The sequence below is a fragment of the Jaculus jaculus genome, chromosome 1, assembly GCF_020740685.1.
Source record: "Jaculus jaculus isolate mJacJac1 chromosome 1, mJacJac1.mat.Y.cur, whole genome shotgun sequence".
In the NCBI taxonomy this organism is placed as follows: domain Eukaryota; kingdom Metazoa; phylum Chordata; class Mammalia; order Rodentia; family Dipodidae; genus Jaculus; species Jaculus jaculus.
Window position 1 is genome coordinate 333,252,578 of NC_059102.1, and position 27,998 is coordinate 333,280,575.

General features: G+C 40.6%; 1 protein-coding gene across 5 annotated transcripts in view; it reads right to left on the minus strand.

The window, feature by feature from the left end:
• The window catches only part of Lpgat1 (lysophosphatidylglycerol acyltransferase 1), an 82,358-nt gene that overhangs the window by 37,077 nt on the left and 17,283 nt on the right, over positions 1–27,998 (minus strand). The window lies entirely within an intron of this gene.

The window sequence follows — 27,998 nt, forward strand, 5'->3', positions numbered from 1 at the left end:
GCCAAATGCACAAGGTGGTGTATGTGTCTGGAGTTCATTTGCAGTGGCTGGAGGCCCTGGTACACCCATTGTTTCCCTCTGTCTTGTAAATAGATAAAAATTAAATATAAAAAAAGATATCCCAACTAAAACATGTCCAGGTCCAGTTGGATTCACTGGTGAATTCTACCAGGTCTTCATGGGTTAACTAATACCAATGCTTCCCAAGTTTTCCCATAAACACAAAAGGAAGGAATGCTACCTAACTCCTTTACAAAGCCAGCATTACCCTGATACTGAAGCCAAAGATACAACAAAAAAGAAAAGTATAGACCAATCATGTTATGAACATAAATGTAAAATTTCTCAACAAAATACTGACAGACAGAATTCAAAATACTTTAAAAAGATAATTCACCTCAAACCAGGTGGGTTTTATCCCAGAGGTGTAGGGATGGTTCAACATGAAAATCAACAAATGTAATACACCATATAAATGGACTGATGGACAAAAATCACATGATACCAATAGATGCAGAAAAGCATCTGACCAAATTCAACATCCCTTCATGATAAAGTCCTAAATAAATTGGGAATAGAGTAAACATTATCTTTAACATAACAAAAACTATGACAAACCTATAGCTAACATTATATTAAATGAGGAAAACCTTGAAGCATTTCCACTAAAATCAGGAACAATACAATATACTTTCCTCACTTTTATTCAATATAGTACCAGAAGCCTTATCTATTGCAATAAGACAAGAGACACAAATAAAAAGGACACAAACTGGAAAGGAACAGGTCAAGTTATCATTATTTGCAGATAATGTGAATCTATACACAAAGGACATACAGTAAACTGTTAGAGCTGATAAATACTTTCAGCAAAGTAGCAGGATACAAAACACGCAGGAATCAATAGCTTTCCTATATGCCAGTAACAAACATGCTAAGGATGAAATCAGAAAAACATTTCTATTTATAATTGCCTCCAAAAAATAGAAAAGTACCTTGGAATAAACCTAAGGAAATGAAGGATATCTACAATGAAAACTTTAAAACACTCACGAGAGAAACTGTAGAAGACACTAGGAAATGGAAAGACATCCCATGTTCATGGATTAGAAAAAAATCAATATTGTGAAAATGTCTATTTACTAAGAGCAATCTACAGATTTAATGGAATTCTCATCAAAATTCTAATGACATTTTTCACCAAATAGATAAAACAATCCTAAAACTTATTTGGAAGTACAAAAACCTTGGAGTAGACAAAGCAATTTAAAGATATATCAATAGAGCCATAGTAATAAAAACAGTATGGTACTGGCACCAAAACACACAGTTCAATGGAACAGAAATAGAGGATTTAGATGTAAACCTAAGCAGCTACAGCCATCTCATTTTTGACAAAAATGCCAAAAGTATTCACTGAAGAAAAAAATGGCCTCTGTAACAAATTGTGTTGAGAAAATTGGATATCTATTATGGAGAAAGACGACAATAGATCCTTATCTCTCTCCATGTGGAAGAATCAAGTCCAGATGGATCAAATACCTTAATATCAGACTTGAAATTGCTAGAGAAAGCAGCAGGGGAAACACTTTAACATATAGGCATATGCAACAACTCTGAACAGAACCCCAGGTGTTCAGGAAGTAAAACTACTGATCACTAATTGGTACCTCATGATTTGTACAGCAAAGGACACATAAATAGAGCAAAAAGGCAACCTATAGGATAGGAGAAAATTTGCTTGCTACATATCTGGCACAGGAATAATACCTAGATTATACAAAGAATTCAAAAAACTTGGTTAGAAATAATATGTTGCTGTTGTTGCTATTGTTTTCAAGGTAGAGTTTCACACTAGCCCAGGCTGACCTGGAATTCACTATGTAGTTTCATGGCCATCCTCTTACCTCTGCCTCCTGAGTGCTGAGATTAAAGGTGTATGCCACTATATCTGGCTAATTATAAGAAATCAAACAATCCAATAAAAATGGGTTATAGAACTGAATGAAGTTCTCAAAAGAAAAAAAAATATAAAGGGCCAATAAAAATCTAAAACATGTTCTATATCGTTAGCCATCAGGAAAATGCAATTTAAACTACTTCGAGAGTCCATCTCACTCCTGTGAGAATGACTGTCATCAAGACAACAACTGACAGTAAGTGCTATGAGGCTGAGGAAAAAGAGGAACTCTTCTGCATTGTTAGTGGGAATATAACTTGGTACAGCCTTTATAGAAGTAAATCAGCGAGAAGGTTCTGGAAACAGTTTAAAATAGATTTTCCACATGACCAGCTGTACTACTCCCTGGCATACATTACTATAGAGATTCTTGTTCATCCATGTTTATTGCTGCTCTATGCACAACAGCTAGGAAATGGAACCAGCTTAGATAGCTATCAAGTGATCAATAGATAATGAAGATGTGGTACATTTACACAGTGGAGTTTTACTCAGCTGCTAAAAGAACATTAAACTGGGAAATTTGCAAGGAAATGGATGGATCTGGAAAGGATTATACTAAGTGAGGTAACCTAGACCCAGAAAATGAAATACCACATGTTCCCTCTCATAATGTGCATCCTAGCGTCAAACAGATCTATATGTGAGTGGGAGTTAAGTTAGTAATAGAGGCCAGGAAGCTAGAAGGAGGCTATGAAGGAGGAAGGAAAAGGGAGAACTTGAAGGGAGGGTATTGTAGACATGTAAGTAGAAAGGCAGAGCATTAGGGGGTACAATGGCCTGAGTAAAATCAGTGGAACAGATGGAGGACAGGTGGGGTGGGGGACAGTTAATCAAAATTTAAGATGTTGAGCTGGAGAGATGGCTTAGTGGTTAAGGTGCTTTCATGCAAAGCCTATGGACTCATATTTGACTCCCTAGATCCCATGTAAGCCAGACACACAGGTGACCCCCACACACTTGTGCACAAGGTAGTTCACATCTTTGGAGTTCGACTGCAGTGGCTGGAGGCCCTAGCATGCCAATTCTCTCTCTCTCTCATAAAAAAGAAATGAAAGAAATCTAAGATGTTATAGTGGTGCACCCCCAAACCATAGCTTGTTATTAAAAATTTTCATTGCCAGGCGTGGAATACCTTCCTGTGAGTTGTTATCCAGGGAGGTCCTTGATGCCTCTCAATCATCACAGGCCATTGCCAAGGCTCTTGGTTGCCCACTAGAATAAAGCTGGTAAAAGCTATGCACCATACAGCTTTTTAGGAGGAAGAAGTCACCAATGGTGTTAATCAGCAGTGGGCCCTTGGGGATGGCCAGCCAGGCCAAGTTTGCCAACGGGCACAATAGTGGCATGTCTGTTATGGGGGAAAACAACTGCTCTCTGGTTGGACTGGAGACCCACTCCACAGGAGGGAATGCATGCCTGCTACTAGGGGAGTAATGGTTACTATTGTCTGTCCATAAATGGATATACTATGTCCTCTAAACACTTTATTTATGCCCTTATATTAATGTTACTGTCAATTTTGGTTAGAAAAGCTTCTCTTTTCAGATACTGGTGACCACTGGGGTGACTCAAAACTCACCCAGTGTTAAGAAGTGACAGTGAAGTGCTCAGCAATATTTGAGACATCTCTTGTCACACCCTTCAAGACTCAGGGTCCATTGAGGAAGAGGTAGCAGGAAGAATGTAAGAGCCAAAGGAAGGACTGGACTGCTTACAATGTAGTCTTCCAGACACAAAATGTCCCTGATATTCATGACCCATAGTGCCTGACACTACCACCACAAAACCTTCCTAACAGGTGGGGAAAAATGATGACATCAAAATAGAAGAGAGATGAGTTGGAAAGAAGGGATTCAATGAAGGGTGAATCTGGGAGGAGAACAATGGGGGGGTAGTGGGAGGTAATTATCATGGTTTATTGTCTATACTTAGGGAAGTTATCAATAAAAAGGTTTTTTTTTAAGTTTAAAAATGTCATGTTAAAGAACTTCACATGACTAGAAACTTCAAGTAGTATTCTAAACTAAATAGTCGTTTTTTTTACCCCCCAAGGTAGGGTCTAACCCAGGCTGACCTGGAATTCATTATGTAGTCTCAGTCTGACTTTGAGCTCAGTGATCCTCCTACCTCTGCCTCTCAAGTGCTGGGATTAAAGGTGTACGCCACCATGTCCAACTCACAAATAGTCTTTTTAAAAGAATCTAGGGCTACAAGATAATGTGAAAAACTTTCCTGGTTTCTCATCTATATAAATGCATATTGTATATGCACATATTTCATTAAACACTCCTTTAGTGCAATCTCTGCTACATGAGTGGAAATGGAATATCCCCTGGCCCAAAAAGTAAAAAAAAAAAAAAAGCATGTGATATAACTGCAAATAAAAATAAACATTTTAAAGGGAGGAGGGTACTTAATAGGTTGATATTGTATACATGTAAGTACAATGATGGAGATGGGGAGGTAATATGATAGAGAATGGAATTTCAAAGGGGAAAGTGGGGGGGGGGGAGGGAATTACCATGGGATTTTTTTATAATCATGGAAAATGTTAATAAAAAATTATAAAAACAAATAAATAAATATTTTACATAAAATTATCCTACCTGTTTTATATGATATAGATGAATCTAATAAGGTTTAAATATCAACATATAAATTCACTTAGATCTCTCATTACTTGGTCAAGTAACATAATCCCCAAATCCATATGCCCAGAATCTGAAAATCAAATTAAGATGACATCACGGTGGATTAGGGTGAGCCCTGAACCCAAATCCAACATAACTAGCATTCTTTAAAGAAAAGAGAAAGTTAGGATTGGAGAGATGGCTTAGTAGTTAATGCATTTGCCTGCAAAGCCTAAGAATCTGGGCTCCATTCCCCATACCCACGTAAAGCCAGATGCATTAAGTGGCACATGCATCTGGAGTTTGTTTACAGCAGCTAGAGGTCCTGGCATGCCCATTCTCTCCCTCCCTCCCTCCCTCCCTCCCTCCCTCCCTCCCTCCCTCCCTCCCTCCCTCCCTCCCTCTCTCTCTCTCTCTCTCTCTCTCTCTCTCTCTCTCTCTCTCTCCTCTTTCCTCTCTCTCTGAAAAATAAAAAAAAATTTTAAAGAGAGAAAGTTGGAAAGACACATTGACAGATAGACACATGTACCCACAAAAATGACAGTTGAGGCCAAGACTATACATAGTGGATAAGCTCCGAAGCTAAGAAGAGGCAAGAAGTACCTTCCCTCAGGTCCTTAGACTCCTGAGAGAACACAGTCCTGATGATACCTGGATTTAGACTTAGGGCCTCCAGAACTACAAAGAATAAACTTCTGCTATTTCAAGCTGCGTCATCTATTGCTATCCTGTCTCTTTCTCCCATTCTATTCAGTTTCTCTCACAATCACAGACTTTTTATTAACAGATATAGGAAAAGAACTGCATTAAACTTATTCTCTAAAATCTTTAACAGACACCTAACATTATGTATTATAAATGGTCACATAAATGTTCACTTCTAAATATTTTCAAAGTATAATCTTAAGAATTGCTCCAAAACATTTTATCTCTTAACCAGAACTTAATCAAGACACACTTTCAGCCTAGACACTTTCAGCCTAAATGTTAACTTACCTAGACTAACATACCATATAAAATTAAAGAAGCAAGTAACTGGATCAACTTTTCTTTTAAATCTTATTTATTTATGAGCAAAGACAGGAGAGTGAGTATGGACACACCAGGGCTTCCTGCCACTACAAATGAACTCCAAACATATGTGCCACTTTGTGCATCTGGCTTTACATGGGTACTGGGGAATTGAACCCACAACAACATAGGCCAGGTTTTGAAAGCAAGCACCTTTAGCCACTGGGCAATCCCCTGAGATTGACTTTTTAATCAAGAAATCACCCCAGTGCAACAATATGATCATTATTTTATCAGGAACACATTCTTCTTTTAGAACATACTTTAAAGATGACGAATGAAAAATTAATGACTAAAAAAAAACTCACCAATAAGGAAAAACAATTTGTTTGAAATAGCTATGTTCCACAGCTATCTCAGGACTGGAACTATAATAAAGCTAACAGCTTAACTAAGAGACAGGATTACCTGCATGTTAAAGTACAGGAGCTATCGACACCTGCCAGTTCTTAACTTGGACATGATTAGAGGAACAAAAATATTCTAAACACTTTTCTGTGAGATGAATTCTCAAAAAAGAACTGGGCCAGGCCTGCTATTCCAAAGGGAATAAAGGTTAACTGCTTAAGACCTGGACAAAAATCTTGCTATAAAGTACTTCTTACATTGTTATTAAAGAACAAAACTAATTATTGTCAACTACACACAGACACATTAACACATATCTCAACACACCACTCATAAAAGTTTTACATTAGAACTGATCAGAACAGTTCATATCTCAGAAATTAAACAAAAACAGTAACACTGAGATGGCTCAGGGTAAAGGTGCTGGCTTACAAGTGACTGCAGTTCAATTCCCTAGCACCCACACAAAGCTGGATGCAAAGTGGTACACCCATCTGTGATCCTAACACACCTACTGCAATGCAGGTGGAGCAAGAATCCAAAAGCTTGCGGGCAAGCTGGACTACCATACATATGGCAGACAAGAAAGACTGTCTCAAAAAGAAGGTGGAAGCTGTGTGGTGGTGCACACCTTTAATCCCAGCACTTGGGAGGCAGAGGTAGGAGGATCACTGTGAGTTTTAGGCCAGCCTGAGACTATAGAGTGAATTCCAGGTCAGCCTACGCCAGAGTGAAACCCTACATCAGAAAACCAAGAAAAAGAAGGTAGAAAGAGAGGACAAAGACCCTAAGGTTGTAGACAGCCTAATCGATGCCGTTTCAGGTCAGCCAGAGCCTGTCTAAAACAAAACAAAAAACAAGCTGGGCATGATAGCACACAACTTTAATCCCAGCACTTCAGAGGCAGAGGTAGGAGGTTCATCATGACTTTGAGGCCAGCCAGGGACTACAGAGCGTCAGGTTAGCCTGGGCTACAGTGAGACTCTACCTCAAAAACAAACAAAACAAAGAGATACTGAAGCCAAAAGCAGAATTATTGTACAGAAGGTTCTTTGTTATGTAATCATAACAATTTCCCTTTCAAAAGAATTGTGCCTAACTGCTGATGCCACAATATTTTTACCACCCCGCACTTTATTTTCTCATTTGTGAATCAATATAATTAATACCACTGGAACATATTATAAAAACTAATGAGATATAATTGATAGTTCCACAGAGATCCTGGGTAATGGACAAGAAAATCTCTTTAGGAATCATTACCAAGTAAGAGTCATACACTTCTTTCATGTGTGAATAACTGGGAAAATAAAAGTTAACAATACTACACATGGCTCAGTTATTAATAGACAGATATATTCATAAATCCCAAATATTATATAACTCAAGCTGCAATAAAAATCGAAGACAAAGTAGAAACGGCTTTTTTTTTTTGGTTTTATAAGGAAGGGTCTCACTCTAGCCCAGGCTGACTTGGAATTCACTATGTGAATTCACTATGTCTCAGGGTGGCTCCGACTCAGAGACCCCCCCCCACCTCTGCCTCTTGAGTACTGGGATTAAAGGTGTGTGCCACCATGTCCGGCTAGCAAATGCTTCTAAATATCATTTTAAAATAAAGTGATAGGAGCCAAAGGAAGGGTGGGACTGCTTACAATACAATCATCCAACAGAAACTGGCCTTGATACCATGACCTTGCAGTGCCTAGCACTACCTTCACAAGACCCTCATAACAGGAAGAAAAGATGATGACACCAAAATAAAAGAGAGACTAATGGAGAGAGGGAGGAGATATGATGGAGAGTGGATTCATGAAGGGGAAAGCGGGGAGGGGAGAGAATTATCATGGTTTGTCTGTACGTATGGAAGTTGTCAATAAAAAAACCAAAATAGGGCTGGAGAGATGGCACAGCGGTTAAGCACTTGCCCGTGAAGCCTAAGGACCCCGGTTCAAGGCTCGATTCCCCAGGACCCACATTAGCCAGATGCACAAGGGAGCGCATGAGTCTGGAGTTCGTTTGCCGTGGCTGTAGCCCTGTGCCCATTCTCTCTCTCGCTCTCTATCTGCCTCTTTCTCTCTCTCTGTCACTCTCAAATAAATAAATAAAAAATAATTTAAAAAAAAACAAAATAAAGTGATGGGGACTAAAGAGATGGCTCAGTGGTTAAAGGCACCTGTGATTTTTCTATATGTATAAAGACATTTTGAACCTTTTATTTCAAACCAAAAAGGAAAGATTCTTAACATTACTATTTTATGAGTAGGAAATTCTTAAATTAGCTATTATTATTCTTCCATAATATGATTTTTTATGGCTATATAATAACTCATTGTACGCAGGTACTACTAATTAGTGAAGTCTTCAGTGCTGAGGCCCAGCCATTGACTATAGTAGGATGCTAAACAAACATGCAAAAGCAAAGAAAAATAAAGTTTTTGCTCTTTCAAAGCTCTGTGATTTTCTTAATGACTAAAAATTTTCTTTCCTGTAAATGGTAAGTCACCAAGAGAAATAAATCAAAGCCTCAAAGATTTATTTGGGGTCAGGGATATAACTCAGCACTGAGACTACATAGTGAATTCCAGGTCAGCTTGGACTTGAGTGAAACTCAAAAAAACAAACAAACAAAAAAGAATGGAGCCAGGCATGGTGGCTGTTGTAGTCTGGGTCGCATTGCTGTTAGAAATCACCCAACCAAGAGCAGCTTCTGGGAAAAAGAGATTTATTTTGGCTTACAGGCTCGAGGGGAAGCTCCACGATGGCAGGGGAAAACGATGGCATGAGCATAGAGTGGACATCACCCCCCGGCAAACATAAGGTGGACTACAGCAACAGGAGGGTGTGCCAAACACTGGCATGGGGAAACTGGCTATAAAGCCCATAAGCCCGCCCCCAACAATACACTCCCACCAGGAGGCATTAATTCTCAAATATCCATCAGCTTGGAATTTAGCATTCAGAACACCTAAGTTTATGGGGGACACCTGAATCAAACCACCACATTCCGCCCCTGGCCCCCATGAACTGATATCCATACATGATGTAAAATACAATGCTTTCAGTCTGACTTTAAAAGTCCCCATAGTTTTTATCAATCCCAATGATGATTATACATCCCCATAGTTCAAGATCTTTTAACTGAGCCATAATACCAAAATATAACCTCAAAAAACCCATAATAGCACAGAATAAATATTCACGCTGCAAAAGATGGCATTGGGCATAGCAAAGAAACATTCAACCAATACAAGATTTAAAACAACCAGGGCAAACATCTGTAGCTTCAAGTCCAGCAACTCTAGCCAGTGACAAATCTTCAAGTCCGATAATTCTAACCAGCAACAAGTCTCTGGCATTCCAATTCCGCCCCTCCAGCTAGGCTACTCACAGTCCTGGAAAACTTCACCGGGGCCGGCAGCTCCTTGGCAGCCATCTCATGATCCTGGCATCTCCACTGGGTCTCCACTGCAAGCCACGGTTCATCCTCATGGCCCCATGGGGTCTCTATGCAGGCAACCAGCAAACCTGCTTCACACTGCCCATGGCCATTTCCAAAACACAAGACCGTGTTGCAAACTCAATGACCCTCTTTCCAGCATTTCTTATACTCCACGATACCAGGTAGGGTGCCAATTTGTTAATCCAGGGGGGAATAAAGCAGACTTTGAAGAACAGGACACTCCTTGAGCACTCAGACCCCTTCAAAAGAGTCGACATTCTTTTTGTTGCCCCAGCGCAGGTCAGCTAGCCCAGTCTCAAAGGTTGTAATCTCTCAGTTGCAGCTGAATGGGCAATAGTTCACCCAAAGATTTTCCTTTCTGTGCCATATCCTTCTGCACACACCAGTTCATTTCTACGCAAAGCAACCCTGCACAACTTCTCAGGACATGGGCATAAGAGCAAGCTTCTCACACAAACTGCTAGCCCAGTCCAGGCACAGCTCTTTCTCACCCTCATAAGCCAAACCTCACAGTCCATAGTTCTTACTGCCTTCGGGTCTTTCAGCTCTGTCCAGATTACTCCATCAAGCTGTACTTACAGCACTGCAAGGCATCTCTTAGGCCAAGGTTTCAACTCCTTCCACATTCCTCTTGAAAATCAGCTCCAAAAGGCCAAAGCCACATAGTCAGGCATCTAGCAGCAATCCCACTCCTGGTACCACTTTACTGTTGCAGTCCGGTTCGCATTGCTGGTAGAAATCACCCAACCAAGAGCAGCTTCCGGGAAAAAGAGATTTATTTTGGCTTACAGGCTCAAGGGGAAGCTCCACGATGGCAGGGGGAAATGATGGCATGAGCAGAGGGTGGACATCATCCCCTGGCTAACAGAAGGTGGACCACAGCAACAGGAGGGTGTGCCAAACACTGGCATGGGGAAACTGGCTATAAAGCCCATAAGCCCGCCCCCAACAATACACTCCCACCAGGAGGCATTAATTCCCAAATATCCATCAGCTGGGAACTTAGCATTCAGAACACCTAAGTTTATGGGGGACACCTGAATCAAACCACCACAGTGGCATATGCCCTTAATCCCAGCACTTGGGAGGCAGAGGTAGGAGGATCACTGTAACTTTGAGGCCTGAGACTACATAGCAAATTCCAGGTCAGCCTTGAGTACAGGAGACCCTACCTCGAAAAACAAAACAAAAAAAAGTTGAGATTTGTGAATGTCCTCTGTATTGAGTGTGTGGTGAGGGTCGCATAACTGTATATGTCTGTCCAAATTCACAGGTTGTACAGCAAACTGAATGCGCTTCACTGCTATAAATTATCCTGCTTTAAAGTTGACTAAAACATGCTCAGAAAACACAGATTTCTTTCAACAGGATGTCAAGCCAGTCTGTATGAATAAATTCTTTTTATAAACTTGGGCTTTTTGGATATAAATAAATTCTAGATTGACAGTCTACCAAAGAATACAAGGAGTTAAAAGAACAGAAATTGAGGCTGGAGAGATGGCTAAGCAGTTACAGGCATTTGCACTGCAAAGCCTGAAGGTCTGTGTTTGATTCCCCAGTACCCATGTAAAGCCAAATGCACAAAGTGATGCATGTACCTGGAGTATTTTTGCAGTGGCAAGAGGTCCTAATATGCCCATTCCCTCTCTCATTGTCTCTGATTATAAATAAATAATTTTAAAAAGAAAGAACAGAAATAATTATGTCAATGATGTAGACAACAGAAAAATCAACAAAACAAAGTGACTCTTTGCAAAGGCCAATAGAGTTTACAAAACTAACAAAGAAAAAACACCAGCCACCAGTGTCAGGCATGAAAGAGAAGCTATCAGTATACACACCAAAGACATTTACAAAAAGCACAGAGAAGGGCTAGGAAGATTGCTCAGCATTTAAAGGCACTTGATTGCAAAACCTACCAGCCTGGTTTTAATTCCCAAACTGCCCATGGAATTTAGCTGAAAAAAAAAAAAAAAAAAAAGGTACAAGTATCTGGTGTTCAATTGCAGAGACAAGAGGCCCTGCACACCAATATACATACTCACCCTCTCACACACATGCAAATAAACAAGATAAAGTTTTTTTAATCCAGAGTATCTGTAAACAACAACAATGGCAGCAAGGTGAAACAGACCAACCCCAAATACTCCCTACCAACCATTAAAACTCAGTCAAGATGAAAATACACAACCTGAATATTTTTACTAAGTAATTTTGAGGCTAAAGAGATGGCTTCAGCTGGTTAAAAGCATTTGCTTGCAAAGCCTGGCAGCCTAGGCTCGATACCCCAGCACCCACATACAGCCAGATGCACATGGTACCACATGCGTCTAGAGTTTGTTTGCAGTGGCTAGAGGCCCTGACATGCTCATTCTCTCTCTCTCGTCTTCCTTTTCTCCCTCTTTCTTTCTCTCAAATTAGTTAATTAATTAAAAAACAAAAACAACAAACAGTAAGGCCTCCCATGGTTGCAGCACTTGTGAGGTAGAGGGAACTCTAGGAAGAACAGGAGTTCAAGGCCATCCTAGCAAAATAGTGAGGCTGAAGCCAACAAGGGCTACACAAGCCCCAGTCTCAAAAAAAAAAAACAAAAAAAAAAAAACAAAACACTAAACTAAACTAAAACAAAAGGAAGCTCTCAACATCATTAGCCACCATAAAAATCAAACAACAAGCTGCCTTTTACATTTCGTACTATGACTAAAGCTTAAAAACACTGGAAATAACGAAGACTGGCAGGTCAAACAGCTACAGCATTGCTGCTGGAGTAAAAAGCAGTCACTATAGAAAAGGGTCTGGCAGTCTGTAGATACCACATAACCTAGCAGACCCACTTCTGGGCATTTACTCTAGAGCAGGGGCCATGGGGACAGAGTGAATATTTGTTTCCTCCAATCAGATTAATTATGGAAGATATTACTAAATGGACTATATTCTTTGTTTTTTAAATATTATTTTCTTACATTTGCTGTCTAACAATTTCTCCCACAAGTAGCTTCATTCAAATTTGCTTTGTTAAACCAGTGAGGGCTGAGGTAACTAAGACTTGACATCTAAGATGTTTTTTCTACCATATCGAATAATACTACAAAATAGTGCAAAATTGTCCACTTGCTTAGAGGCTTACTTTCTCATTCTTTTAAACAGCTCCTTTTCACTCATCGGAATGTTGAAAAACATAACATTATACCAAATGCAGGGATCAGAGTTGTTTTTATTTATTTGTAAGGAGACAGACAGACATAGAGAGGGTATGTGTTTTTGGGTATGGCATACCAAGACCTCCAGCCATTGAAAAGGAACTCCAGATGCATGCGGCACTTTGTGCATCTGGTTTATGTGAGTACTAGGAAATTGACTCCAGGCCAGCAGGCTTTCTAAGCAAGTGTCTTTATAGTTATTGAGCCATCTCTCCAGCCCCAGGGATAAGAATTTAAATCGACATTATTTTAAATTTTATCCCATTGGAGAAAGTATTTAAGTAGCAGAATTAAATACTATCTGCCTTAGATTCCTAACATGAATAACTGGAAAACAGGAAATGCTGACTTCTTCTAAAGGTAAGTACGTGCAGCAAACTGCCAAGTAGTTACCAGACACACCTCTCTGCTTCACTGCAGAGCTCTAAGAAACCATAATCCGACTATGACATGCAGTGAAGGTTTGACCTCAAAGAAATTTAGAGTTAGAAAGGAATGTAGAGATTTCTTCCCCCCAATTCCTCAGTTTACAGGTATTTTCAGCCAAATACTAGAAAACAGAATTCTAGGGCTCCTCCTTATCTAAATAAACATCTGCACAGAAGCCACATGGATGGCAACTCCAGTGAAATCACACCACCTCCTGCTCAGTACCCCAAGCACTTACTGAAATACCTGTTCATCCAGTGCAGAGACCCGTGGATCAACCACTGTGAGAGACAGAAAAAAATACACTAGAATTCTATCATAAAGTAGTTAATTTATGAAATTCAACTATATGAGCTCAGCAAAAAGAACGACAAAAGAAATGTAGGCGAGGGAAGAACAAGGCTGGAAGCAGAGGACCAGACAGGCAAGAGCTTCGACGGTGCGCGCAGCCCTGCTCGCTCGTCCAGGCAGCGGACGGTGCCCTGAGGAGGTAGCCCAGAACTCAGGAAAGTGCCCAGCATCGCACCAGCATCTCACTGAGCTGTGTGCGTTCTGATTTTCTTCCGTAAAAACATAACCAACTTTTTGGGGTGTATATGTGTGTGGAGTACGTATGTGGATGTGTGCTTGTGGATGTGTGCCAGTGTACACATGGTAGCAAGAGGTTCAGGTCGAGGTCTGCCTAAGTCATTCTCCACCTTTCCTTTGCTGTTTCTTGATGTGCACGAGTGTACGTATGTAACACGGTGTGTGTGGTGTACGCACATGTACACACTTTGTGGCTCCCCACACACTCGCCTGCAGCACGGTTGCTCACCTCCAACGGTTCTGTTGCTCTTCCTGCTGGTCTTGTTTTGAGCCCGAGTCTCTTTATTACTAATTCTGGAGCTCGGAGGCTCCTAAGGTTCTCTCCCGTGCAGGACTGGGGCTGCAGGTGTGCAGGCCACACCCTGCTGTTTCACATGGGATCTGGAAATCTGAACTCTCAGCCTCAGATCCCCTCTGGGCCTCATGCCTGTGCAGGAAGCACACTTAACTGCTAAGCCATCTCTGCAGCCCACCCACACTATTTTCCAAGACAGGGTCCCTCACTAAACCTAGAGCTCATCACCTGGGCTAAAATGGCTGGGATAACAGGTGGGCACTGCTATGCCTAGCTTGTATGTGGTGTTGAGGGTCCAAACTCAGGTCCCTATGCTGTCTTGCAAGCACTTTACCCACTGAACCATCTCCCAGCCCCATAAGCCAACTTTTTAACAGGAATAAAACAAAAAGTGGAGAATAACAGAAGAGTAAACACCACAGGAGGCAGAAAAAAAAAGTTCTTTTAAACTGAAACAAGACAAAAACAGATACAAAAGATGTGGCTAACATGCCTTATAGAACCTTTCTGGAACAGATAGTTGGTGTGATCATTACTCTTGTCAACTTGATGGAATTTAAAGTCACCATGGAAGGGCTGGAGAGATGGCGTAGCGGTTAAGCGCTTGCCTGTGAAGCCTAAGGACCCCGGTTCGAGGCTCGGTTCCCCAGGTCCCACGTTAGCCAGATGCACAAGGGGGCGCACGTGTCTGGAGTTCGTTTGCAGAGGCTGGAAGCCCTGGCGCGCCCATTCTCTCTCTCTCTCCCTCTATCTGTCTTTCTCTCTGTGTTTGTCGCTCTCAAATAAATAAATAAATAACTTAAAAAAAATTATAAAAAGATTTTAAAGTCACCATGGAAGCAAATGTGCAGGAAGGTCTGCGGTCTGGCTAAAAGAGTCTCTAGATTAAGTTAAAGGAGGTAGGGAGACCCACTCCAAATGTAGGTGGCACCATTCCAAGAGCTAGAGTCTCAGTCTTAATATAAAGGAGAAAGAGAGCTGAGCACTAACATTTCTCTCTCTCTCTCTCCTTCCTGACTGTATATTCACTGTGACCACCTGCCTCTCCCTCCTGCCACCATACTTACCCCACCATGATGCATGGTGTCTCCTGGAACTGTGAGCCCAAACAAACCTTTCCTCCCTTAAGTTGTTTCTTTTTTTTTTTTCTTTTCCTTTTTTTTTTTTTTTGGTTTTTCGAGGTAGGGTCTCACTCTAGCCCAGGCTGACCTGGAATGCACTATGGAGTCTCAGGGTGATCCTCTTACCTCTGTCTCCCGAGGGCTGGGATTAAAGGCATGCGCCACCACGCCCAGCTTAAGTTGTTTCTTGTCAGATATTTTGTCATTGCAACAAGAAGAGTAACTAACAGTTGTCACTTGGAAGAAGAAAAACTGATGTTATATCTATAAATACAAGTTCAGCTTATGGGATTACATTTAAAAGCCAGATAATAGAACTTTGTCCAGGGACTACAGATTTCATTTATGTCACCATATAGGTGACAATTAAGGGATACAGGCTTCCTATGTGAGAATTGGAAGCAGTGGCACTATGTCAATCCTGTACTGATATCTGATAGTGGGGAAACAGACCACATCCTCCAATTACTGAAGCATATAGTCATGTGTTATGATGACAGTTTAGTCATAGGTGAACTAAGGTGAACTATATACATGACAATGGCTATATCATACAGCCTAAGGGACCTATGTGTGCACATACCCTCTATGATGTTCACAAGGACGAAATCACCTAACAAACTTCTCAAAAAATAGCTTCATTATTAAGCACCACATAAGTACAATTGTAAGTTTGAGATTCCTATTAGAGTTAAAGATAGAGGAGATAAACACTTCAATGAAGGAAAGTCCCCCAGCAAGCCAGAAGGAATAGAATCCAAACAAAGACACTATTGCAGGAAGAAGAAAGAGAAAGTACCAAAATACAAGCCTCTTACGGTGGGCCTGGGAGCAAGCTCATTAGAGTACCACAGCCTATGATACTGATGCAAACATAAGCAGATTTCAAAAGTGCAAGTGGTGGGGATGAGGGACATAAATAAGAATGTCCAAGTTAGACAAAGTAGGTGAGGCACTCAAACTAAAGAGCAGACAGCTGAGTAGGAACCGTTAAGAACCAGCCAGATGCCCAACAGATCCTAAGCAATGACATTCCCAGCCTGGTTAGGGGAGTTTCTGGTTTGATGCCTGGCCACAACCCCAAATCTGAAATCTAGGAAAGGAAAAGAAGTGCTAAGAATGGGATCAAATAAAAAACTAACTTATGGGCTGGAGAGGTGGCTTAGTGACTAAGGCACTTGCCTGCAAAGCCTAAGGACCTAGGTTCAATTCTCCAGGTCCCATGTAAGCCAGATGCACAAGGTGGTGCATGTGTCTGGAATTTGTTTGCAGTGGCTACAGGCCCTGGCATGCCCATTCTCTCTCCACCCCCTTTCTTTGTCTCAAATAAAAATAAACTACTTTAAAAAAAAACTAACTCATACTCTCCATGTCCACAATAGCCCTAAAGGACATACAAGTCCCATGTCAGTCCTATTTAAAGCGAGGGATCAGACTGCAAGATGATCTTCTAAGCACCATCAATCTAGGTCAGCTGACCTTGAAAACCAAAGCAAAGGCTGTCACCCACACCCCAACGTGTAGCGAGATTCCCATTTGACCAAAAGTGAAACATGCCATGTTTTCATCATACAATGGGCTTCAAAGTAAAGAACTTTATTCAAATAGTGGCACCACTCCTGGTGAGTTCCATCACCCTCACGGAGCAGCTTACTTTACTTCCCCCACTGGTCAGTACAGAGTGTGGTTGGTGTTGCCTCCACTCAGGACTGATCTCAGAGTGAGAAGCCAGATATAAGTCCTTATTGAGCAGCCAGGCATAATGAGCATTCCCTTTCTCTTCTGAATGTGATCTAGTATTTGCATGAATCTACCAATAGAGTGGAAGGAAAATTATTTTCTTTTAAAAGTAAATCTTAGCAGAGGATTAGTAATTCGCAGAGCAAACTATAGATTGAAGTATCTAAGGTCATGTCAAGACTTATACTAACAGAATAAAGAATGTACAGAATGTGACTGAGATTGCAGAACTAGAACACAGCACAGGTATATGCCTCTTGCTGAGCAAGCCTAAAGTCCATGGAGTCCACACATAAAGACCTGTGACCCCTTCACTGAAGAAATCAAAAAGGAAATCAATAAATTCATAGAACCAAATGATGATGAGAACACAACATAGCAAAACCCATGGGACACAATGAAGGCAGTCCTAAGAGGGAAATTTGTAGCACTAAGTGCCTATATTAAGAGTTCAAAAGTAGGGCTGGAGAGATGGCGTAGCGGTTAAGCGCTTGCCTGTGAAGCCTAAGGACCCCGGTTCGAGGCTCAGTTCCCCAGGTCCCACGTTAGCCAGATGCACAAGGGGGCGCATGCGTCTGGAGTTCGTTTGCAGTGGCTGGAAGCCCTGGCGCGCCCATTCTCTCTCTCTCCCTCTGTCTTTCTCTCTATGTCTGTCACTCTCAAATAAATAAATAAAAAATGAACAAAAAAAAATTTAAAAAAAAAGAGTTCAAAAGTAAACAATTTAATGCTTCACCATAAGGCCTTGGAAAAAGAAAGAGAAGGCAAATCAAAAATCAGTAGATTTAAAGATTAGAGCAGAAATTAATGAAATAAAAACTAAAAAAACAATCCAAAGAATCAATGAGACAAAGAGTTGGTTCTTCAAAAGGTTAAACAACATTAATAAACCCTTAGCAAATCTGACCAGAAGAGAGAAGAAACAAAAATTAATAAAATTAAAGATGAAGAAGGTACCATTACAACAGACACCAAAGAAATTCAGAAAATTATAAGGACATACTTTAAGAATATGGGCTGGAGAGATGGCTTAGCAGTTAGGGCATATGCCTGTGAAGTCTAAGGACCCAGGTTCAATTCTCCAGGTCCCGCGTAAGCCAGGTGGCACATGGTGGTGCATGCGTCTGGAGTTTATTTTCAGTGGCTGGAGGCCCCAGTGCACCCTTTCTCACTCAGTCACTCTCTATCTCTATCTCTCTCTCTCCCACTCTCTGTCTCAAATAAATAAAGTTGATAAATAAAATGTTTAAAAAAACTTAGGGAAGAGTGATGATGATTTTTTAACAAAGAATATATACACCTATAAGTTTGAAAATCTGAAAGAAATGGATGATTTCCTTGATTCATATGACCTACCAAAATTAAATCAAGATGTGATAAAATACTTAAATAGACCTATAACAAGTACAGAGATCCAAGCAGTTTTAAAGTCTCCCAACTAAAAACGTCCAGGCCCAGATGGGTTCACTGGTGAATTTTACCAGACCTTCATGGAAGAACCACTGCTTCTCAAACTTTTCCATAAAATAGAAAAGGAAGGAATTCTGCCGAACTCCTTCTATGAAGCCAGCATCACCCTGATACCAAAACCAGACAAAGACAGAACAAAAAAAGAAAATTACAGACAAGTCTCCCTCATGAACATAGATGCAAAAATTCTGAATAAAATATTGGCAAACAGAATTCAAGAATATATCAAAAAGATTATTCACTCTGACCAAGTTGGCTTTATCCCAGTGTTACAGGGATGGTTCAACATATACAAATTGATGAATATCATGCACTATATAAATGGACTTAAGGACAAAATCACATGATCATCTCAATAGATGCAGGAAAGGCATAGGACAAAATCTAACATCCCTTCATGGTAAAAGTCCTACAAAAACTGGAAATAGAAGGAACATATCTCAACATAATAAAAGCTATTAATGACAAACCTACATAATACCAAGTAGGGAAAAATTTGAAGCTTTTCCACTAAATTCAGGAACAAGACAAGGGTGTTCACTGTCCCCACTTTTATTTAATATAGTACTGGAAGTCCTAGCTATAGCAATAAGACAAGAGACACTCATAAAAGGTATACAAATTGGAAAGGAAGAGATCAAATTATTATTATTTGCAGATGATATGATTTTATACATAAAGGACCCTAAAGACCCTACCAGCAAACTGCTAGAGCTGATAAACACTTTTAGCAATGTAGCAGGATACAAAATAAACACACAGAAATCAGTAACTTTCCTATATGCTAACAACAAACATGCAGAGGATGAAATCAGGGAACCTCTCCCATTTATAATTGCCTCAAAAAAAAAAAAAAAAATCAAGTACCTTGGGCCAGGTATGGTGGCGCACACCTTTAATCCCAGCACTCTGGAGGCAGAAGTAGAAGGATTGCCATGAGTCCCAGGCTACCCTGAGACTACATAGTGCATTATAGGTCTGCCCAGACTAGAGCAAGACCCTACCTCGAAAAAAAACCAAAAATAATAAATAAAATAAAATAAAGTACCTTGGAATAAAACTAACTAAGGAAGGATCTCTACAATGAGACCTTTAAAACAGTCAAGACAGAAATTGCAGAAGACACAAGGAAATGGAAAGACATCCCATGTTCTTGGATTGGAAGAATTAATATTGTGAAAATGTCAATCTCACCAAAAGCAATCTACACATTTAATGTAATCCCTATTAAAATTCCAATGGCATTCTTCACAGAAAAAGAAAACACAATCCTAAAATTCATTTGGACACACAAAAAACCTCAAATAGCCAAAACAATTTTGAGCAACAAAAATAAGGATGGGGATATCACCATACCGAATTTTAAGCTATATTACAAAGCTGTAGTAACAAAAACAGCATGGCACTGGCACAAAGACACACAGATTAGTGGAACAGAATACAGGACCCAGGTGTTAATCCAGACAGCTACAGCCATCTGATTTTTGACAAAAATGCCAAAAATAATCATTGGAAAAAAGACAGCCTCTCCAAGAAGTGGTGCTGGGAAAACTGCATATCTATACGTAGAAGGACGAAAATAGATCCTTGTCTTACTTTTTGTACGGGAATTAAGTCCAAATAGATCAGGGACCTTAATATCAGACCTGAAACTGCTAGAGGAAAAGGTAATGGAAATCCTTCAATATATTGGCACAGGCAATGACTTTCTAAATATAACCCCAATTGCTCAGGAAATAAAACCACTAATCAACCACTGGGATCTCATGAAATTATAAAGCTTTTGTACAGCAAAGGACACTGAATAGAATAAAGAGACAACCTACAGAATGAGAGAAAATCTTTGCCCGCAGTATATCTGACAGAGGATTAATATCCAGAATATACAAAGAACTCAAAAAACAAAACAATAAGAAATCAACAAACCCAATTAAAAATGGGCTATGGAACTAAATACAGAGTTCTCAAAGGAAGAAATACAGATGGCATATAGACATCCAAAAAAGTGTGCACCTCCTTAGCCATCAGGGAAAAGCAAATTAAAACTACGTTGAGATTCCATCTCACTTCTGGCAGAATGGCGACAATCAAGAAAACAAATGACAATAAATGTTGGTAAGGATGCAGAAAACGGGGAACCTTTCTACACTATAGGTGAGAATGTAGTCTCGTACAGCCATTGTGGAAATCAGTTGTGAAGGTTCTTAAGACAGCTAAAAATAGATTTGTCATATGACCAGGTATAGCACTCCTAGGCATATATCCTAATGACTCTTCTCACTACCTTAGGGATTCCTGCACAACCAAGTCTATTGCTGCTCTATTCACAATAGCTAGGAAATGGAAACAGCCTAGATACCCCTCAACAGGTAAATGGATAATAAAGATGTGATACATTTACACAACGGAGTTTATTCAGCGATAAAGAAAAATGAAATTATGAAATTTACAGGGAAATGGATGGATCTGCAAAGGATTATACTAAGTGAGGTAACCCAGGCCCAGAAAGCCAAACATTGCATGTTCTCTCTCACATGTGGATCCTAGCTACAAATGTTTAGACTTGTGTTAGCTGGAACCAAAAATCAGTAGCAGAGCTGGGGATGGTGGCACACCCCTTTAATCCCAGCACTTGGGAGGCAGAGGTAGAAGGATCACTGTGAGTTCAAGACCACCCTGAGACTACATAATGAATTCCAGGTCAGCCTGGACTAGAGTGAAACCCTACCTCGAAAAAAAAAAAAAAAAAATCAGTAGCAGAGGCCACTAAGCTAGACAAAGGCTATAAGGGAAGGAAGAGAGGGAAGAACTTTAGGGGATAATGCTATATATATGTAAGTAGAAGAACAGATTACAGGGAGTGGAATGGCCTAAGCGAGGCCAGGGGAAGAGATTAAGTAAGAGAAGAGTGGGGGGAGGATCAATCAAAATTCAAGATATTCTGAATAAGACATATGAAAGCCTACATTTTTGGAAAATGGCACATCCAGAAGCCATAGATTGCTAGTAGAAAATTTTCAGAGTCAGGGATGGGATACCTTTGACTAAGTTGCTGGCCAGGGATGTCCCTGTTGCCTCCAAAACATTACAGGCTATTACCAAGGCCCTTGGTTTCCCACAAGTAACCGATGGTAAGACCCTATTGCTGAAGACTTCACATGCCTGGGCAGCAAGGTCACTGAGAAACCAAGCTGGTGCTGAGCAGAAAACCTTCTCCCTGTAGACCAGCGAACTGAAAGCTGGAAAAAGCTCCACTGCATGCAGCCCTATGGGAGACAGAAGTCATCAGCTACTAAAACAGTAGACACTGGAAACCTCAAGTTTGGCCAGACAGGGCAAATGACTGAACGAGTGCAATAGTGGCATGTCTGCTCTGGGGGAAACCAACTGCTCTCATTGGACTGGAGGCCCACTCTATGGAAGGGAATACATGCCTAGTACTGAAAACCTAATCAAAAGCCTATGGCAAGGGAGATCATGAGCCTTAGGGGTATAAAGCCTACTCTTGTCTGGCTAAATGCATATATTCTCACCAAACTTCCCTGAAAGCACCATACTTAATGTTCATATTCATATATTAATTCTATTCTCACTTTTGGCTATAGAAGCTTCTCTTTTCAGATGGTGGTAACCACTGGAATGACCCAAAAGGCAACATAGTGCTGAGAAGTGACAGAGGAGTGCTCAGTACTGAAATATCTCTATCACACCCTCCAAGGCTCAGGGTCCATTGCAGAAGAGGTAGCAAAAAGAATGTAAGAGCCAAAGGAAGGGTCCCACTCCTTACAATGCAACTGTCCAAACTGAAACTGGGCTCGATATTCATGACTTCACAGGGCCTAGCAATACCTTCACAAACCCTCATAACAGGAGAAAAAATAGGATGACATCAAAATAAAAGACAGACTAATGGACAGAGGGAAGGGATATGAAGGGGAATGGAGTTGTAAAGGGGAAAGTGGGGGAGGGGAGGGAATGATCATGGTTTATTGTCTGTAGGTATAGAAGTTGTCAATAAAAAAAAAATTAAAGAAAAAGATAACCTGCGACCCTGAAAACTAAAACTGGGGTATGTGCAAAGGTTCTGTGAAAAGCCACCCTGCCCTCAATCCAGGTCCAGTCCCTACAATCTGTGAATTTCACCTTACAAGGTTTAAAACAAGATTAAGTCAAGGGTCTTGAGGAAGAGCTTATCCTAGATTATCCAGTGGACTTAAATTCAATAACATTTGCCCTTATAGGAAATATAGAAGAGGAGATGGTAATGTGACCCTGGAAGAAGAGGTTGAGCAAAGAGAAATGAGCCAAGAAATGCTGCCCTAAGCTAGAAAAGGCAGAGGATCTCCCAAGAGCTCTGGAGGATGTTGGCCTTGCTGGTACTTTGATTTGAACTTCTGGTCTCCACAGCTGTGAGAGAATAAATTTAGAATAAATGCCTGTGGTCATAGTGCTTCAGTTGCAGTGTGTTACAGCAAGCACAGCCAACAAATGCAAGTGCACTGTGCAGGAGGGGTTAGCTGTCAGTAAATTCTCAGAGGTTCTTAGGAGCTCCAGGAGGCAAGAGAACCACCCAAATAGAGAGAAAAGCAAACTACATGAACTAAGGAACCAGAAACTTAATACACCTGCGGAACAAGTAGTTACTGAAATATGGTCTCACAGCTAGCAACTGTTGTAGCTGGGAGTGGGGAGCTATCCTGTGTGTATAATTCATTTCATAATCTCTTAGAGTTCAATCCTAGGAATGTTTCCCAAACAACTCAACTGTCTGGTTCTCAGGCTCTACTCCTGATATTCTGAACCGGAATCTTCAGGGTCAAGGAATCCAAACTTTAGGCATACAGTGACTTACTCAGAGCTCCCTGGGTACTTCAAATGTGCAGGCATATTGGGGGCTGTCACTATAAAGCAGGGATGGCAAATTTTCTCTAAAAAGGGTGCGATACTAAAAGTTTTAGGACATGCAAGAAAACAGGATCTTAGTGGATAGTTTTATAACATTTTAATATATTTCTATAATATTGTTTTGACAACAGTCAAAATGTAAAATAACTGAATCCAACTCTTTGTAATGTAAATCCACTAATGGGAAGAATGGAAATTTTTCTTGGAGATAATATTCTCTTCAATTAGAGTTTAAAGATTGCTTTGTTTCCCTATCATTAGATTGATGGCTGATGTTCAGCTATAAAAATCTTCTTAGCTGGAGGGAAAAGTACAAAAACAGGAAGTGAGCTGGATTTAGCGCAAAGGCTGCAGTTTGCCAGCCTCTGGTGTAAGGTAGAAGAAAGAACCACAACCCCTGGCTTTAAGCAATTGACAAGTTAAAGAGACAGGAGCAACAAAGGCACAACAGTGAGGAACAGGAAACAGAACATGGCACGCTGGGTGTCACAGAGCAGTGGTTCCTAACCTTTTCAAGTAAGCACATTCTTTAAAAACTGTGTGGCAGACCTCTATGCAGTAGTTCTCTTAGCACTGAGTGAGAATGCATGCAAGGGCTGGTCATGGTACTCAGCGGGAGGCAGGGGTGGAGAGCTTGCCTAGGTCCTGGATTTAATCACCAAACTGCAACAAAAGGGAAACACATGTAACCCAGAGCAGGTTCCATCTATGATGTTTTCACAAAATTTCTTATCAAAAGGAAACCATAAGTATTGGGAAAATATGAGTATATAGTTATAAGACTATTACTTATTATCTGCAGGTGATTCTTAATACACGTACACTGGGGAGCCCGTGTGCACTGCAGACAATCTGCTCTAGTGGCTAGGAAGGACAGCTACAGAGCAGAGGCTGAAGAGGTTCAGAGAACAGGAGGCAGTAGAAATTGGAGCGCTGGAAAGGGTGTGGTAGGCTAGTCAGGCAAATAGAAATTTTTAAAAAATATTTTACCTGAGAGAGAAAAAGAGGCAAAGAAAGAGAGAGAATGAGCATCCACTGCAACTGAACTGCAGACACATGTGCCACCTTTTGCATCTGGTTTACATGGGTACTGGGGAATTGAACCTGGGTCCTTAGACTTCGCAGGCAAATGCCTTAGCTGCTATGCCATCTTTCCAGCCCAGCAAGTAGAAATTTTTGAAGAAGTGGAACGGAGGACACGCACAGGTGCTGTAGGAGAGTGATTTGACTACTATGAAGTAGGTCAACCAGGCCATGAGGCTCTGAGCGCTGATAAGCATTCCTTCATTCATTCCTCACCAAGAACAGCTTCCTAAATTGCTGTGTGATAGTGATCTTTGTCCCGTTGGGTATAGCCAACATAGGTCAGGTCTAGAATTTTTCATCTTAGTTAAAAGGAGCGTCCCTTGGCCCTGCAACCCTTCTACAGTGATCCCCCTCTATTCCTTCCCCATGTCTATGTTAGAACAGGTGAATGAATGGATTAAAAAAGTTAATGTGTTTCCACTGAATCCCTTCCCATTCATCACTCATCTCCAACCCAGTCCAATCCAGGGTCCAGTTCGAGCTGTTCTCGCCAGGCGCAGTAAAAGGCGCAGCTCTCATCTCACAGCAGCAGCCAGCAGCACCTCCGCAGCCTGCGCACGTTGAAGCACTGCTGCCTACAAACAGGCTTTCTTTCCCCTGCTGGTCTACAGCTGTCTAAACCTCTGCCATGTGCCTCATTGGCTCTAGGCGCTGGCACTCCCCGGGTGACTGTGGGCTTCTCATCCCTCAGTTCCCCAGCTTTCAGAACTCAGCTTGCTTTTGCAGTTCCAAAGTGCACATCCATGTCTTCATGTGCCCCCTAATGGGTTCCAGCTGCCCTGTGCTAAAGTTCTAGAGCCTTTCCTCTTATTGCTCCTTCTGGGTTTCCTCAGCAGCTCTCACCAGAAACCTCAGAGGCATTCCTGTCACCTATTCCTCCCTCACCAAGTCCTGACAATAGTCCCCTGTACAACTTCAATCATGTCACTTCTTTCCACTCACTGCTATCCCCACTCATCTATCACCTTCATCTGGACAAGGCAGTAATCTTCAGAAGCCCTGCTCCCATCCTCATTTCTTTCTAATCCATTTCTACAGAGTACAGAATTACAAATAATATGATTTTATCATTCCCTACATAAAAGACTAGTAGAAATTTCAAAACCCTTCATGTGCACATCCAGGCCTCTGAGGACTGGCTTCTCCCTCTTCCCCACCAACTGCTGCAGCTCCCTTCGCTATTCCATGCTGCCAAGCCGGCTCCGTGTCCTCAAGGACATCAGCCCTGTTCTGCAATGTCTGCAACATTGAGGAGACATCCCAGTGTCTATGTTAGAACAGGTGAATGAATGGATTAAAAAAATAGTTAAACATAAGATATCTTTAGGTATTTCAGAATTTGTAAACATGCAATTTTTTTAAAATAGTCAATATTTTCAACTGTGGCTGATTTTACTGATTGACTTAAAGCAAGAACCCTATTGAGCTGGGCATGGTGGCACATGCCTTTAATTCTAGCTCTCAGGAAGCTAGGGTAGGAGATGAGGTAGGAGAATTGCTATGAGTTTGAGACCAGCCTGAGGCTACATAGTGGATTCTAGGTCAGCCTGGTCTAGAACAAGACCCTACCTCAAAGAAACAAAAAAAAACAAAAAGAAAGAAATCTGAGGCCCAGAGAAATCAAGTAACTAAGTTAAATAAGTTACACAACTACCAAGCATGGGTGGCAGAATCCAAATTCACGTTAAGTCAAGGAAAAAAGTACCTCCTCCCAAATATATTATGCTATCCCTGGTGAACTTACTTAGCAATCTCTACTACCTACAATAGACACTGCATCTGTTATAAATAGTATTTATAACTAATATTGATGATATCAAGTACTGGAGGTTTAAAGCATTTGGGGTTGCTCAGTTGAGTCTTATAGATAAAAACTAACTGTACCCAGCCCATACAATAGTCTGGGACACCCTAAGTGACATCCTGTTCTGTGTTCATTTTACTTGAATTTGCTTCCAGTTAACTTTGTTGTCTGTAGAACCTCATTGGCTTTAGACACTGGACCATCACATTAGCTGAACATGTGCCCACTGATCTTTATCTTCCAGAAAACTTCACAGGTACACTTTGAACACAGTTTACTCTAGACTTGACTATTCCCAAAGCCATCCATCAAAATAAAAGCTATGCCATACATCTTTTTTTGGTACAAATTAATCTGAACCACACCCTCTAATGAATGACTTAGTTAATCAGAAGTGGACAGTTAATAAGCATCTCATTGCTCAATCACATAATCCTTCTATAATTGATGCTCTATTTTTATGAGAGTAGTAAGTCTCTAAGATAATGCCTGTGAAACACGCAACTAGTAAAAGTTTTCTCAGTAGAGATAAGAAGGGAGATTTAACCCAAATATGCAGGTTAATTCCAAAAAGTACTGTTTTAACTAAACAAACATTTTAAAATCCAAGCTGTTTCTAAATTAGGATTTCTAAATTGTGAATGACCAGCCTCATTACTAATACATAAGAAGAAAATCATTATTCATTTTTGATAGGGTCTTGCTATGTGGCCCAGGTTGGCCTTGAACTTACAGATCCTCCTGCTTCAGCCTCCTGAGTGCTGGGATTACAAGCATGTACCACACCACATAGAATCATGATTTTTGAAAGAATTAAAATACAACAGGGGCTGAGGAGATATCTTAGTGATTAAAGGTGCTTACTTGCAAAGCCTGCTAGCTTGCATTCAATTCCCCACCACCCATGTAAAGGCAAATATTTGTTTGCAGTGGCAAGAAATCCTGGGGTGTGTATATGTGTGTGTAAACAGGTATTAATAAATTCAAAAATTAAATACAACAAAAATTTAATATTCCAAGCTTAGTACAAAGCTACAGCAATCAAGGCAGTGTAATGTGGTACTGGCTTAAAAAGAGACATGGAGAATCAAGGAACAGAACTGAGAGTCCTGAAATAAGTCCACACAGCTACAGTCAACTGATTCTTAATAAGGATACAACAACACTCAATGTGGAAAAAGAAACAATTTTTTCAGCAAATGATAATATGGCAATTAGATATATACATGTAAAAGAATGAAATTTACCTCACTCCATGTATAAGAACTAATCAAAACGGATCATAAAATTAAACTCTTTTTTAAAAAACTGTTATTTGGGAGCTGAAGAGATGGCTTAATGGTTAAGGCATTTGCCTGTGAAGCCAAAAGACCTAGCCCAAGTCGCCAGGACCTATGTAGACCAGATGCACAAGGTGGCACATGTGTCTGGAGTTCATTTACAGCAGCTAAAGGCCCTGATGCATGCATTTTCTCCCCCCCTTCTCTTATTCTTTCTCAAATAAATAATTTTTTAAGAAGATAATGTTATTTGGGCTGGAAAGATGGCTTAACAGTTAAGCTGGTTGCCTGCAAAGTCAAAGGACCCAGGTCCAATTCCCCAAGACCCATGTAAGCCAGATGCACAGGTGGTGCATGCGTTTGGAGTTCATTTGCAGCAGCTAGAAGCCCTGGTGTACCCATTCTCTCTCTCTCTTTCTTTCTCTCAAATAAATAAACTACATAGATAGATAGATAGATAGATAGATAGATAGATAGATAGATAGATAGATAGATAGATAGATAGGGATATATAATATATATGTACATATATAGTAGATATACATATATATTATTTGTTCACTTGAGTGAAGAGAGAGAGTATGGACACACCAGGGCTTCCCATC